This window comes from Chinchilla lanigera, unplaced genomic scaffold (assembly GCF_000276665.1).
Source record: "Chinchilla lanigera isolate Chin_1 unplaced genomic scaffold, ChiLan1.0 scaffold00028, whole genome shotgun sequence".
NCBI lineage: Eukaryota > Metazoa > Chordata > Mammalia > Rodentia > Chinchillidae > Chinchilla > Chinchilla lanigera.
In genome coordinates, this window is record NW_004955429.1 from 17,703,711 (window position 1) to 17,718,281 (window position 14,571).

The following is a 14,571-nucleotide window of genomic DNA, read 5'->3' on the forward strand; positions in this document are numbered from 1 at the left end:
TACAGAAGATATTAATTATCAGAAGTGTGTAGAGACCAGGAATAGTAGCATGCACATGTAATCCCAGCTGCTTGGGCAGCAGAGACTAGAGAATGGAGAGTTCAAGCCCAGCGTAGCCAACATAGGAAGACCCCAGCTCCTCCTCCCCAAAAATAAAATTCAGTAGATATCAGCAATACAGCCAGCCAAAATGTAATGAGCCTTGTAGGTATTTGGCCGCATACCTATCAAGGCAGTTGGTGTAGAGAGATTAGAATGCAAATAAATCCAGATAAATGTGCCTGTTACCTTTACTGTGCATTGGCAAATGTTTGAATGGGGAGGAGACTGGAGCATGAATGGCTCTGCAGAACTGGAGAACTCTCAGAGGGCTGAGCACTCTGAGTTACCATCTGTGCCAGGGTAGGAGCCAGCCTTTGGGGGTTTTTCTTTCCTGTGCTGTGGATCAAACCCAGGCCTCTGCATGATGCTCTATGCTGAGCCACATGCCCACCTGGTGACCTTGTCTGTGTTTCATGTCACACTCCATACTCAGACAGCACCATTCCTGGCCACTCCCCAGACATGCTCCTTCACATGCCAACAGAAGTGATGTCGCGCCTAGACCTCTGACACAGACAGGGCCACAGACCTGCAGACTGGGCTCGGAGAGTCTGGAGGTCCCGGGTCTGGCCCTGTCTGTGTCATGAACCAGAGGGAACCCTCATACTTCTGCTCTGCCATCACAGGCCAACTCTCCTTTAGGATCCCTTTCACCTCTTAAAATAAGCTGTTTTGTTTGTTTTGTTTAGTTTTGTCTTGCAGTTCTGGGGACTGAACCCAGACAAGCCCGCTACCACTAAGCCACACCTTTTTATTTTTTGTTTTGAGACAGACAGGGTCCCACTAAATTGCCCAGGCCAGCCATGAACTTGAGAGCGTCTTATCTCAGCCTTACCCAGTATTTGGGATTACAGGCATGTGCCACCTTACCCTGTGCAAAAGTGATGTTTTTAGAAGTCTGCTTTTATGATATAACCTCAGGCCCTAAAATAAGTTGTTTGCGTGTATCAGCCATCTCTGAGGAGAGTTGAAACAGTGCTGCTCTTCAAGCGGCAAAAATGCTGGTCACTGTTCAGCCCCACCCCTTCCATGCCCGTGTATGCCTGTAAGGGAAGAGGAAAGAGAAGTGAGTGTGGGACAGATAAAGCTCCACACAGAGAGGAAGGTTGCTGTGGGTACGCGTTTTCTTTCGGTGTTTTATTTACTCCAGCGCACTGAGAAGGCAATGAGGAGAGCAGTGGGTGGACTCAAACATGTGCCCCTTGGTAGAAGATTGACCTGAACCCCAGCTCCGGTCCCCATTGTGTGCTTACTAACCTCGGAACCCAGGCAAGTCTCGTAACACTAAAGCTATGATGGCAAACCTTTACAGCTTTCAATAATAAACAGCCAGCTGCGGCAGGCGTGCCATAGGTTCACCACCACTGCCCTAGAGTCTTGGTTTCCAGGTCTCTAATGTAGGACACATGATCCTGCCCAGCATATAACAATGGATGAAATAATTTACACACGACACCTGGTTCAGTGCCTGCTCCTATAGTATTCCACTGATACCAGGAGGCAGCTGCTATTAGCTCCCTCCTCCTTCTCAATTTGAAGACCTGGGTGGACCTCAGTTGCTTTAAAAAAAAAAAAAGAAGAAGAAGAAGAAAAGAAAAGAAAAAAAGAACCTACCAGGTGTGGTGGTATACACCTATGATCCCAGCACTTGGGAGGCTGAGGCAGGAGGATCACCAGAAGTTTGAAACTAGCCTGGACTACATAGCAAGACCCTATCTCAAAAAGAAATTTTTTTAATTTTAAAACTGCCTTCTTTGATTTATTTTGAGTGGATAGAAAAACATTCCAGTTTTTAACTTCCTGCAGAGCTTAAAATTCATACAAAACTTGTCTTCAAGACTGATGTGATGTAGGCTAATATGAGGTAGTAAGAAGAAAACCCATCTCCCAGGGCTGACCTTCGTGTCCGCTTCAGACAGCTAAAGACAAGACAGAGCTCTAGCTGCTCACTGTCACTGCACAGTGTCCAGTCTGAGCAGGCTTGCATCCATTGCACTTGGAGCACTCTCACAGGTAATGGCTAGTATATGGAATAAAGGGAGAATTTTTTAAAAAAACAGCAAAATACTTTTGAATGTCTTAAACAAAAAGTAAAGCCCTTGGGCAAAAGGAAGACATAATATGCAGTCTGTCTCATCTTCCTATCCCATTTCACCCTTCAAGTGGCTTTTCCTTAAGACAGAAGCATCAAGAGTACAACCCTTTTTCCTCAGAAAAATGGGGGAAAAGTCACAACTGTTTCACTCATTTTTTTGCACCAAGAATTTTCTGTAAAAAAAAAAAATAGTTAAGAGAATTCCCGCACTGGGAGATGCCATATGTCTTTACATTTGTCTTTATTGGTCTTAAACAGTTTCATGTAAGTGAACTTTTTCCGCTTTTTTTTCTTTCTTTAAGGTGCTGGGGATTGAACCCAGAACCATTGCACTGAGCTACATCCCCAGCCCTTTTTTGTTTATTTATTTTTAAGACATGATCTCAATGAGTTGCCTAGGCTGTCCACAAACTTGCAGTCCTGCCTCAACCTCCCAGAGTGCTGGGATTACAGGAATGTGCCACACACCCAGCTTTCTTTCCACAAATTGGAGTCTGTTTTAAGCACCAAAGCATTTCATATTTTAGACATTTTTCTGCTGCCTTTGTTTGCTTTCGGGTATGGGATTTTGAGACAAGGTCTCACTCTGTAGCCTAGGCTGGCCTTGAACTCATGGCAATCCTCCTGCCTCAGCCTCCTGAGTATTATAGACATGCGCCACCATGCCTGGCTGCTTCCTTTTTTGCAGTTTGTTTTTTCTCTGTTCACTATTAGTGAACTACCTGCAGCACTCACTCTGCACTATTTCTTTTTCCTTTTTCCTTCCTTCTTTTCTTCATGTTGCTGGTGAAATCTGGGTCTCGTGCATGCTGGGCAGGTGCTCTGCCACTGAGCTGCACCCTGGCACCCTCACCCATATCACCACTTGCAGGCCTCACTTTTTGTCTTTTATATTCTTCTACAGCCACACACCAGTCAGGGCATTGTGACTGCTCTGGAGCCACTTTCACGCTTTCACTCTTTTCCCTCCTCTCTGAGCTGCCAGGGGACCGTGCACAGGTCGCGGCTGGTTGTGTAATACCAATGTGGTGCACCTGCAGACCCCCCTGCAAGCCTGCACATGCCTTTGCCCGTTCTCATGGTTGTCCACTCTAGTGAGGGGACAGTGAGGCCTGGGGGAGTCACTCAGCAAGTAGTAGTAAGTGAAGCTCCACACATGGCTCTCCCGACTCCCCATCCAGTGTGCTTTTACTCCAGGACCGGCGGTGGTTGAACGCTTATTTAACTCCTGAGACTGCTGATTGCATTGGCAATGGAGTAGGCACTTCCTAGGGCCAAGTGTGTGCTTACTAAAAGTTGAATCACTATGTTTAACGTATTTCTAAAATTCCATGAATGTGCGCACTCTAGAAAGGTTTCCAGCTAGTACCCCAGCGTACGCAATGAGTGAAAACCCCTCAGGACGTCCCCACTGCATCTCTGTTTCTGCAGAGCGCTTTCTCCAGGATCCCTGTTTCTCTCCAGATGCTTCCACTGCTGCAGCCCAGGCCAGTCATGGCCCAAGAGCATCTGCTGGCTTGGGTGGTGGGACACATCCTGAGGTGTGGGACGTCAGCTTTCTGCACCCACACACTGTGCCACAACTGCCACTACGTTTCCTCAGCACCCAGCTAGCTCGAGAGCTGGGTCCAGGCTCACCTCAGCCCTCACCCAGGAACTGGGTGTTCAGTCTTTGAGTTGCGTGGGGCACTAGACTAGAGGGAGCTGTGTCTGGGGCAGCTAGGAGGCAGGGTTAGAAACTGTTCAGTGAGGTATCGATCCATGCTGATCTCAGAAGGCTGTCCCACCTAGGTGCCTCACAGGTTTCAGTGATAGCTGGATCCACAGTGCTTCGGAGCAGGAAGGGACCCAGGGATAGCTGGTCTCATCCCATTTATGGGTGATCACACTGAAGCCCAGAAAGATAAAGTGACTTTCCAAGTCACACAGGAAGCTCATTTTACATATAATTTGCTGATAAAAACTGAGAACCAGTCCTGTTCTCGGTGTGTGTAGTTAGAATAGGGTGCCAGAGGAAAATGTTCCCTGTGCCTTGGTGCCCTGGAAGTGCAAGTTTGGGGAAGACACCAAGGAAGACCTAGTGGCTTCTGTGCTGCTCCTGCAGGAAGGCTGCAGCTGCTGCCAGCGTGTGGCAGTGCTGGGCAGGTAGCCAGAAGCCCTCCCAGTGCTGGGGAGCAGCAATGCCATTTCAAAACTCTGTGTCAGGGAGACTGCTGTCCTTTGGGAACCAGCACCTAAACGTGTATATTGCAAAACCCAGAAATCCTGCAGCCCACACTCAGCCCCAGGAACACAGTGCAGTGGGAGGCCCCTACCATGAGTGGTCCACACATATGGGGAGCAGGCACAGCTAGGTGACCCAGTTAGGCCAGGCAGGTGGTATCTGGCAATCATTGTACTTGATCACACGTCATGATGCTCAGAGGCAGCAGTCTTATCCCAGGTGTTAGACCTGTTCACTAAAAATGGAATAAGTAGGCAAAATCCCAGCCAGGGGGAGCTCTTAGGAAGGGTAAGACTCTCTATTAAGAGACTTATAGGTGAGCTTTTTCCAGCTCAGTCACCAAATAAGACAAGGAGAAGAAAATCAACTTACTAGTAACTCCCATTGACTCGTGGGGCCTGGCCGAGCCTGAATGGGCTTTGCACTCCACCACCACTTGACCTGTGAGGCCTCAGGTAGATAAGGGAACTTGTGTGAGCCTCAGCTTCTCCTTCTGCGAAAACAAGGTGGTGATGTTTATTTCACAGGAGTGTGGCCATCGGTGAGTGAGATCACTGTGGGTTCCGTCTCCAGTGCAACACTGTACCAAGTGGGGTGTCTGGTCTAGAGGAGAAGCTCAGGATGGGGTTCAGCACAGTGGGCAAGCACATGCTCACCATATATAGGGCCCTGGATTCCGCCCCCAGGAAGACAGAGAAGCTGTGGAGTAGAAGCTGGATAAGTGCCCTCCCACTCCACGCCTTCTGGGATATGCAGAGGCCAGGAGTGTGCGAGATGCTGGTGAATGATGCTCCCTGATCTTCAGCTTGCCCGAAGTCCCCCGTAGGTTTTATTTACTGTGTTCCTTGGTTTTCTGTTGCTTCTTGTCTTCAGAGTCCTGCACTGCCTACCCTTGGAGTCTTGAGAACACTGGTCCTGTGCTTTTTCTCTTTTCATTGAAAGGCATGTTCAGTGTTGCCTTGTCTGTTTTCAGGCTTCAACACAAACACGGGAAGAAAAAAGCCAAGGGAAAACCCACTTTCCCCAGTTCAGCCAGGAGTCAGCTCCAGGTCCTACCACATGTCCTGTCCCTCTCCGTCTCGCCCTGGAGGAACCCCTGCAGGACCACACACTTGTTTGGGAAATGGTACAGTCATCTCCCATAGTTGCCTGTAGGTGTCATCCCTAGGACCCGGTTCTTCCTGCTGTGCTCAAGCCTGTCCTGCAGGTTTCTCTAGCCATCTTGCACTGGTAACCTGCTGCTGACCTATTGCCTGGCAAGGGAAGTGCTGTGGAGCCACATGGTAATGCCGCAGGTGTGCACATTCCTGGGGTGTGTCCTCGCCTGACTGCTCCTGCCGCAGGAATTCAACCTGAAGGCCTTGGCTCATCTTCAGCCAAGGAAGGTGACCGGGTGCTGTCCCATCCAGCGACTGAAGCACTTTCCTACTATCAGCATGCGTTAGAAACAGAACCTGAAAATATTTACTGCTTTGTAGCTTTGTATCCCAGGTGGAATTGCATGCATATGATTACATGCATAGTGTGGCATCCAAAATTATACCTGCTACAAGAGCCTAGCCTCATCCCTACACTCCATATCCAGAGAAATCCAGTTGCCATCTGTAAAGAGGCTGGAACTCCTTAAAGGGGAATTCTTGGGCTTTAAAAATTCACATGTTGTTGGGCTTGGTGGGACACACCTGTAATCTCAGCACTTCGGAGGCTGAGGCAGGAGGATCACTGCAAATTTGAGGCAAGCCGGGGCTACATTGTAAGTTCAAGACCACCTTGAACTATATATAGTGAAACCCTGTCTCAAACCTTACACGTGAAGCAGACATGGTAGCTCGCACCTAAAATTCCCACACTCTGGGAGGTTGAGGCAGGAGGATCACGAGTTCAAGTTCAGCCAGGGCAGCTTAATGACTTGGTGAGACCTTGTCTCCAAGTAAAAGGGCTCAGCAAGAAGACCCTGGATTTAGTGCCCAGTACCTCGTAAATACAAATGTACTCACATGTGAAAGGAGGGACACAAATTACATTCCTTGCTTCCCCCTACCCTCTGGGTTGGTGTTAATATTTAATAGAGTACCTGGTTTCTCCATTTCAGAATTTAGACAGGAAGTAAATACTGGCAAGTGAAGTAAGCAAAGAAGAGTCTAGTATTAGCAATGGGCCTGGTAGGAATCAGTGGGAGCTAGACCATAGGATTCTGTTCCCTTCTTTGTTCAGATTTTGTGTTTTATTAATAATGCAAAAAAAAATTTAAGACAACAGTGAAACAAATCTAAAAGCCAGCAGGCATGAATCAAGTGGTTCATATTCTTAGTACAGGGAACTGTGGCATCTTTCTGTGCCTCTGTGTGTGTGTGTGTGTGTGTGTGTGTGTGTGTGTGTGGTACTGGAGATTGAACCCAAGACCTTCACACTGAGCTATAGCACCAGCTCATTTTTATTTTTTAAGACAGGATCTCACTAAATTACTAGATTACCCAGGCTGAGCGCCAACTTGCTATCATCCTGCCTCAGCCTCCCAGAGTGCTGGAATTACAGCAACCACATCTGGCATTTTTCTTTTTCAGTACTGGGGTTGATCCCAGGGCCTTTTCACTGAGCTAACGTCCCAGCCCTTTTAAATTTTGAGATGGTCTCACTAAATTACTCAGGCTGAGCTCAAATTTGTGGTCCTCTTGCTTCAACTTCCCAGAGTACTAGGATTATAGGTATGCACTACTGCTGTACCTGGCTGCTTCCTATTTCTTTTCTTTTCTCTTTTCCCTTTTTTCTACTTATAAAATTGAAGCACCTCCCAGGGAGGAATGAGATGTGGATTCATGTAGAAATAGCATCATAAATCTGAGTTCCTTGGAGGCAGATGCTACACGTGAAAGGCACAGAGGAAGAAGGGTGGTTATCATTTTTCTTTTATGAGTGGTGCGTTGCTCTGATGTTTTGAAGCTTGTGATAATTAAGTAAATGAGATGTAACCCTACACTTTTCCCCCACACGACTCCCCCGTAACACCACCGCGGTCCTCCTGGCCTCTTTGCGACAGGCAGCCTGCTTTCATACTAGTTTCACTTGTAGATTCCCTAAGCCTCTCTAAGCCTGCAACCCTGAACAAATGCTAGTGCCAAGTGTGGTCACTTTTGTGCCTTCACCTGTAAAGATAGCTGAGAAACGAGCTACTGAGACCTGGTCAACAGAGTAGGGATAGTGTCTCTGTAATGGCAGACCAGGGTACACAGACTAGCCCAGAAGAGCCGCATTCTAAGACACCCAGGGTCTTTGGCCAAACCCTGACTCATCTTCTGTTTTTTCAAGCACCTCAGCAATGCTTCCTACAGGTTGGAAGTACTCAGTATGGTAACTCAAACAGCTGTTTGTGAGTATCATAGGATTTCAGCTGCATAGTAACAGCCACAGCTGGGCATGGTGGTGCATACCTGGATTCCCAGGACTCAGAAGCCTGAGGCAGGAGGATCGCTGAGTTCAGTGTAACCCTGTAATGGGTCTTACTTCCCCTTGAGTTCTGTAGCTTCGCATTTTATCTTCGCCAGTCCCTTAACCTGCTTGCTTCATGTGCTGAGAAATGGAGTTCATACAACTCACCCAGATGCTACTGTGTTAACTGCTTGCTGTTCTGCATTATATCTGGAAACATGAGCAGTATCTCATTTGGGAAGTCTCTCAGCTGAAAGGTTTTTCTGATAATTTCCCCATGGACTTGAATTTCTATACACATGTGGAGATGAGAAGATTCTACCCCAATCTTTCTGAGGAATTTTGTTTTGTTTTGGTACCGAGAATCAAACTCAGGACCTTGCGGTTGCCAGGCAGGCGCTGTGCCGCTGAGCTATATCCCTAGTCCTCTGGGGAGCTTTAGAGATCAGATAAAATTGACTGAGGGCAGGTGTGGAGACACATACCTGTCTTCCAGCTGTCAGAGAAGTGAAGCAGGAGGGCCGTAAGCTTGAGGCCAGCCTGGGATATTTGTGAAGACGCTGTTGCAAAATTTTAAGGTTTGGGAGCACAACCCAGTGGTAAAGCCACCTGGGGTTCAGTGCTTATTTCCACCACCCCACAAAAGAGACATGCAGCACTTTCCCTCACATACACAGAAGACATCCCTAGAAAGAAGGTAGGTAACACCGTTTCATGGGTGCAGAGGCCACAGGTGAATGGCTACGTACACTTGAGCCAGGCAGACGCAGGGACCTGGTTGTAGGCTTCTTGTTGCCTGCCCAATGACTAAGAAGGAGAGACTTGAGAGGGACGCATGCATGTCCAGCGAGCCCACCGTGTCATGTCACAGGAGAAACTGAGTGTGTCCTGGAGATTGTGACCACGAAGCTTTCCAGTCAGAATTGGGAATCCCTGCCCAGTACATGATTGGTGGTGCACACCCAGCATGCCCACACTTGGGGGGCTAAGGCAGGAGGACTGGGTTTGAGGCCAGCCTGGGCTATCTAGTAAGACCCTGTCTTTAAAAAAAAAAAAAAAAAAAAGAATCAGTGAAGAGTGGAGCCGCAGAGCACTTGAGACTTGGTTAGCAGTGAATAGGCAGGCTGCTTGAACCACCTCGCAAGGGAATGTGGGAGTGTGGGAAGGATCCCCGGGAAGCGGTGACTCATGTGCCAGGCGTTGCCATCCTTGCTCCCACCACATCCTAGCTCCCGTCACATCCTAGCTCCCGCCACCTCGTCCAGGCTTCACAGTGGCTGTCTGTAGTGGGGAGATTTCCTCACAGGGTAATGGGGTCACCCACCTCATTAGCCTGGGCTGCAGAGCCTGGCCTTGAGTACAAACCTGGGCCAAGCTATCATGGGGGGACACACTGCACAGTGAAAGCACCTCTGCACACAGAGTAAGTGCAGGCTAGGAGGAGTGAGGACGCGAAGGCTTTTACACATGAGGTAGGCAGACCAAAGCCAGTCTGCAAATGACCTGCATGACCTTGATGTGCTCATGCCCTGTGTGTCAACACCACTGGCTGCCCCGACCCCCGGACCTCTCATTGCTAGGGAATGAACAGGGCTTCACTTATGCTAGCCAAGTGCTCTGCTACTCTGCACCCCAGCCCTTTTTAACTGTCTTTTGAGACAGGGTTCCGGTAGGTTGCCCAAACTGGTCTTAAACTTTCAATCAAGTAGCTGGGATTATAAGTGTATGCCACCATGCCAGTACCGTTGGCTTAGAATAAGGTTCGCCAATGCTAGAACAAGCACCAAGGGCTTTTTCAAGTTCCCTGTGATTCGTGTACATCCATCATTAGTCCACACCACCAGGCTCTCAAACCCCAGTGTTTCACAACCTGCTTCACATATCTTTTACATGATCAGTGTTTCATGTACTTCCCTATTTTTTCAGAGTAATTAAAATTAGTATATGGTACAGTTCCTTGATCTTTGAGAAAGGAGCCAAAAAATATAGAAGAAAGACAGCGTCTTTAATAAACAGTGCTGAGAAAATTAGATAGCCACATGCAGAAGATTGAATCTACACCCATATCTTTCACCATGTACTAAAGTAAAATCAAATTGGATCAAAAATCTAAGTGTTAAAATAGAAACAGTCTGTTGGAAAATAAAATAGAACCCTTGAAGACATAGGCATAGGCAAGGACTTTTGAACAGAACCCCAGTGGCACAAGAAATAACACCGAGAATCAACAAATGGGATCATATCAAGTTAAAAAGCTCCTGCACAGCAAAGGAAACAACCGAAAGAATAAAGAGACAGCCTACAGAAAGGTGAAAAACTTTTGCTAGCAACTCCTCAGACAGAAGACTAACATCAAGAATGTATAAAGAACTCAAAATATTAGACTACCCCACCCAAAATAAAAGACCCAGTCAAAAAAGGGCAACAGAGAATAACTACAGATGGCCAATGAATACATGAAAAAAATGCTCATCATCACTGGCCATCCGAGAAATGCAAATTAAAACTATACTGTAATACCTTCTTACCCCAGAAAGAATGGCTGTCATCAAAAAATCTAACAGTAACAAATGCCAGGCATGGTGGCGCATGCCTGTAATCCCAGCACTAGGGAGGCTGAGGCAGGAGGATCCTTGCGAGTTCAAGGCCAGCCTGAGCTGCAAGGTGAACTCGGCCAGTCTGAACTGCATAGAGAGACCTTGTCTCAAAAAAGACAAAAAAAAAAAAAAAAAAGAGAGAGAGAATAACAGTAACAAATGCTGTCAAGGCTATGAGGTAAAGCAGCCCTTCCACATTGTTGGTGGGAATGTAAATTAGTCCGACCACTACAGAAGTTAGTGTGGAGAGTCCTCACAAAACTGGGAGTAGATATTCCATTTGACCCAGCTATACCCCTCGTAGATATCTTCAAAGAAGAATTGAGGCCCGGCATGGTGGCACACACCTGTAATCCCAGCACTTGGGAGGCTGAGGCAGGAGGATCGTTGGGAGTTGGAGACCAGCCTGGGCACCAAAGTGAGCTCAAGGCCAGTCTGAAGTGCATAGCAAGACCCTGTCTCAAAAAGACAAAAACAAAGAAGAATTCAGATCATCTTATTACAGGGATCCATGCACACCCATGTTTATAGCAGCATAGTTTGTAATAGTAGATCTTGGAAACAGCATATATGTCCATTAGCAGGTGAACAAATAACAAAAATGTGCTACTTACACACAAAGGAGTACTACATTGCCATAAAGAAAGACAAACGTGAGGCCTTCTTATGTGAATGAATGGATGTGACTTGAGAACATAATGTTACATGAAATGTCAGACACACAAGCTAAAATATCACATGGTTTCTCTTACATGAGAAACACTATATATGTATATATATATATATATATATATAATACATATATGTGTGTATGTATGTATATATAAGTCTATATGGAGCAGTCTTAAGGCACCCATGAATCTCTTGAGTGGCAGCGTCTTGCTAGTACCTCCCTGATGGGGTTCTCCTGCTTCCCCAGCCACACGCTGTCCTCTTCCTCCAAGTGGGTGTCTCCCCTGTACACAGACACAGCCATAAGAAAACTCCTTCCTAAAACCGAGCTGAATGAAGCCCGGCTCCTTGTGAACCTCACTCCTTCCCCTCGGGAGCCACTTGTCCCTATTACCTGCTGCTGACCAGGATTCAGCAGCAGGAGACAGTTCCGTCTGCCTTCATGGGGTGAATCCCTGGTTAAGTCTCAGCTGACTTCACACCTGTCAGTATCACCTGGGACTCTGCTGGAGGGCTTTACCTCTCTGGCCTTGTGCCATGTGTAAAGATAAGCCATCTGCATCCCAGCAGTCCTAGAAGCTGAGGCAGGAGGATCATAAGTCTGAGGAATTTAGTGGCTTAAGGAGATCCTATCTCACAATAAAAAATATTAAAAGGGGGCTGGGGATTTAGCTCAGCGGCAAAAGCACCTGCCTGGCAAGCGCAAGGTCGTGAGTTCGGTTCCTGGTACCGGAGAAAAACCAAAAAAAAAAAAAAAAAAATTAAAAGGGCTTGGCATGTAGTTCAGTGAGTGACCCTGAGTTCAGTCCCTAGCATCACCAAAAACAAAGATAAGCTGCCTTCTGTTCTCTATTCTGTTGGCGTCATCTTGGGTATGGACACAGGAACCAGACAGATAACGCCAAGGCCAAGCCAGAGCTAACCGCTGCTGCAGACAGTACTGTAGGCCCAGTCCTGGGCACTGTCCTGGCCAGGGTGACAGAGGTCTGCTGTGTGTTACAAAGCTAGGGTGGGAAGAAGAGAGGAATTGGAGAATCTTGCTGCCCCGATGGGCAGTGCCTGCACTAGGAAGGCCATGTTGGGGCAGGAGTGCAGAAATCAGCGCTGCCTGTTTGTACGTTTGCCTAGGGCCCTGGAGTTTCATATACATACTAGGGACGATCAAAATATATGATCTATGTTTGCAGTTTTAAAAATGTGCTACAGTAAAAGATGTATTTCCATTATTCCCTTGCTTCAAACACTTATCAGTGGTCTTGCCATTAATCCCCTACGCTTTAAACACACTCATCCCATGTTCTTGACCCTTTCTGAAGCAGTTCTGGAAGTCCTGTTTTGTGAGTATCTTTACAGCATGTAATCAAAAACACAGTGAAGGCTGCTGCCAGGCACCATCCAGTGGAAAGGCAGGCTCATAAAAGCGGTGCCCTCATCCACCGTACTCACCCAATCTGGCACCATGTGACTTCTGGTTCTTCCCTAAAGTCAAAATGGCCATGAAAGAGAAACATTTTGATTTGATTCAGGACATCAGGGAAGCAACAACAATGCTACTGAAACACTCAGGAGATACTAAGTCTTTTACTTAATTCATTCACCATATATTTTGATCATGCCTTGTACATCTAACTAAAAAGCAAAATTGGTTAGTTTGTTTTTCTAGTACTCGTATTGAACCCTGGGCCTTTGTGCTGAGCCACATCCTCAGTCCTTTTTTTATTTTTTATTTTAAGACAAGAGTCTTGCTAAGTTGCCATACTGGACTCAAATTTGTGATCCTCCTGCCTCAGCTTCCAAGATTGTTGGGATTACAGGCATACACTGCTACACTTGATGCAAATTGCATTTACATTTGTGTTTTATATCCTGCTGTGTCTGTAAATGGAAGGGAAACAGGATAAACAGAAACTTGCTTAGTAGCACTCGACAAGCAGATTCAGCCTAAATGATTTATTACATGGTGAATTTACACACAGGAGTGGTTTCCACTTTTTGTGTCCTAGCAATAATGCTGTTATGAACATGCCCATACACGTTTTTTTTTTTTTTTTTTGGGGGGGGGTGTTTTTATTTTAAAGAGTAAAAGAAGGATAACAGTAATGGGGGGGGCTTACCAAATTACAGACAAAGTGGTAGGAAATTATCAATGGTTATTGTTTTACATATTGTTATCTACAAGATAGTTTCTCAGGAAAACAGATAGACAAATAATAGTGAGTTACAGACAAAAGAGGTAGATTATCAGTAGTTGTTGTACTCTACTTAGGTATCTTCAAAAGAAAATAAATAGAACTATACATGAGTGACCTATTGAATAATCATTAACTATTCTCAATGGTTGTTGTAGGAAACACATAATAATAAACATGCATCCATTTAAGAAATAGGATAGGAACAATACAAACATTACAGAGTTATGGATAGATCAGTAGGAAAATATCAATGGCTGCTGTAATACATGTTGGTATCTTAGAAGTGGTTTCTCAGGAAGACAGAGATACGCAAGAAGGATCTAACAAGTAGTTACAGCCTAAGGGTTGTCAAAAATCAAGTGAGCCATCTGGGGCAAAAGTCATATTTTGTAGCGTTTTCTCTCCAGCCTCCCATCGCATTGGGACCCCACAACCAGTTAGTGTCCTCTCCCCAACTGTCAGCAGGAATCCTGTTGCAGACTTCTCCGGAGCTCCACCACAGCCTGTACTGTCAGGGGAAGAATGGCTTCCAGGGAGTCTCCGCATGGCCCATACACGTTTTTATGTGGAAATGGGTTTTCATTTCTCTTCAGAATTCCAGCCCATGTGAAATCTAGGTTTGCACCTGAGGAGCTACCAAACCATTTCCAGAGCAGTTTTCCCACTGTCTTCCCCTACAGCAAGCAGGCTGTGAGCCTCCATGTCACTGCCGACTGTGGGTCATTTTCCTGTTGTGTGGGTCATGATCTTTCTGTCGCACCCTGTCCCTCCTGTCACTGCCACCTGGCATCAGACTGCCTTGTCAGCCACTGTGGCACTACCCCATCCCTTTAGTGGCTGTGGATCAGGTATCTGCCAAGAAGATGCCTTCCTTTCAAAGGGAGTTGTTTGGTCTGGGCTTCTGGACTCATTTCAGAATGGCTTCACAGTGTTGGGGGTCACACAGAGCTGGGCTGAATCCTTGTTCGCTGCTGTGTGGCCTTGACCAGGTCACTGTGGAAGTTCCCTGAGCTTCAGTTCCTCCCTGTGAGATGAAGGTTACGCCTCTGCCCTCCTGGGGCTGCAGAAGTGAATTCGCATAACAGGCACTGAACAAATGGTGGCAGCTTCTGATGCTGTTGCTCCTTTCTCATCTGTTCTGTGAGCCACATAGAACATCACGTGAGATCCACAGCAGTCCTGAGAGGTCTGAAAGACTGGACATGTGGGCCCAGCAGGTAGAATGGTGGCCTGCGGGACACACATCAGCAAGACCCCCTGTGT

At 46.7% G+C, this 14,571-nt stretch overlaps 1 protein-coding gene across 4 annotated transcripts in view; it reads left to right on the forward strand.

The window, feature by feature from the left end:
* Tmcc1 (transmembrane and coiled-coil domain family 1) overlaps positions 1 to 14,571 on the forward strand; it is a 137,419-nt gene that overhangs the window by 114,490 nt on the left and 8,358 nt on the right. The window lies entirely within an intron of this gene.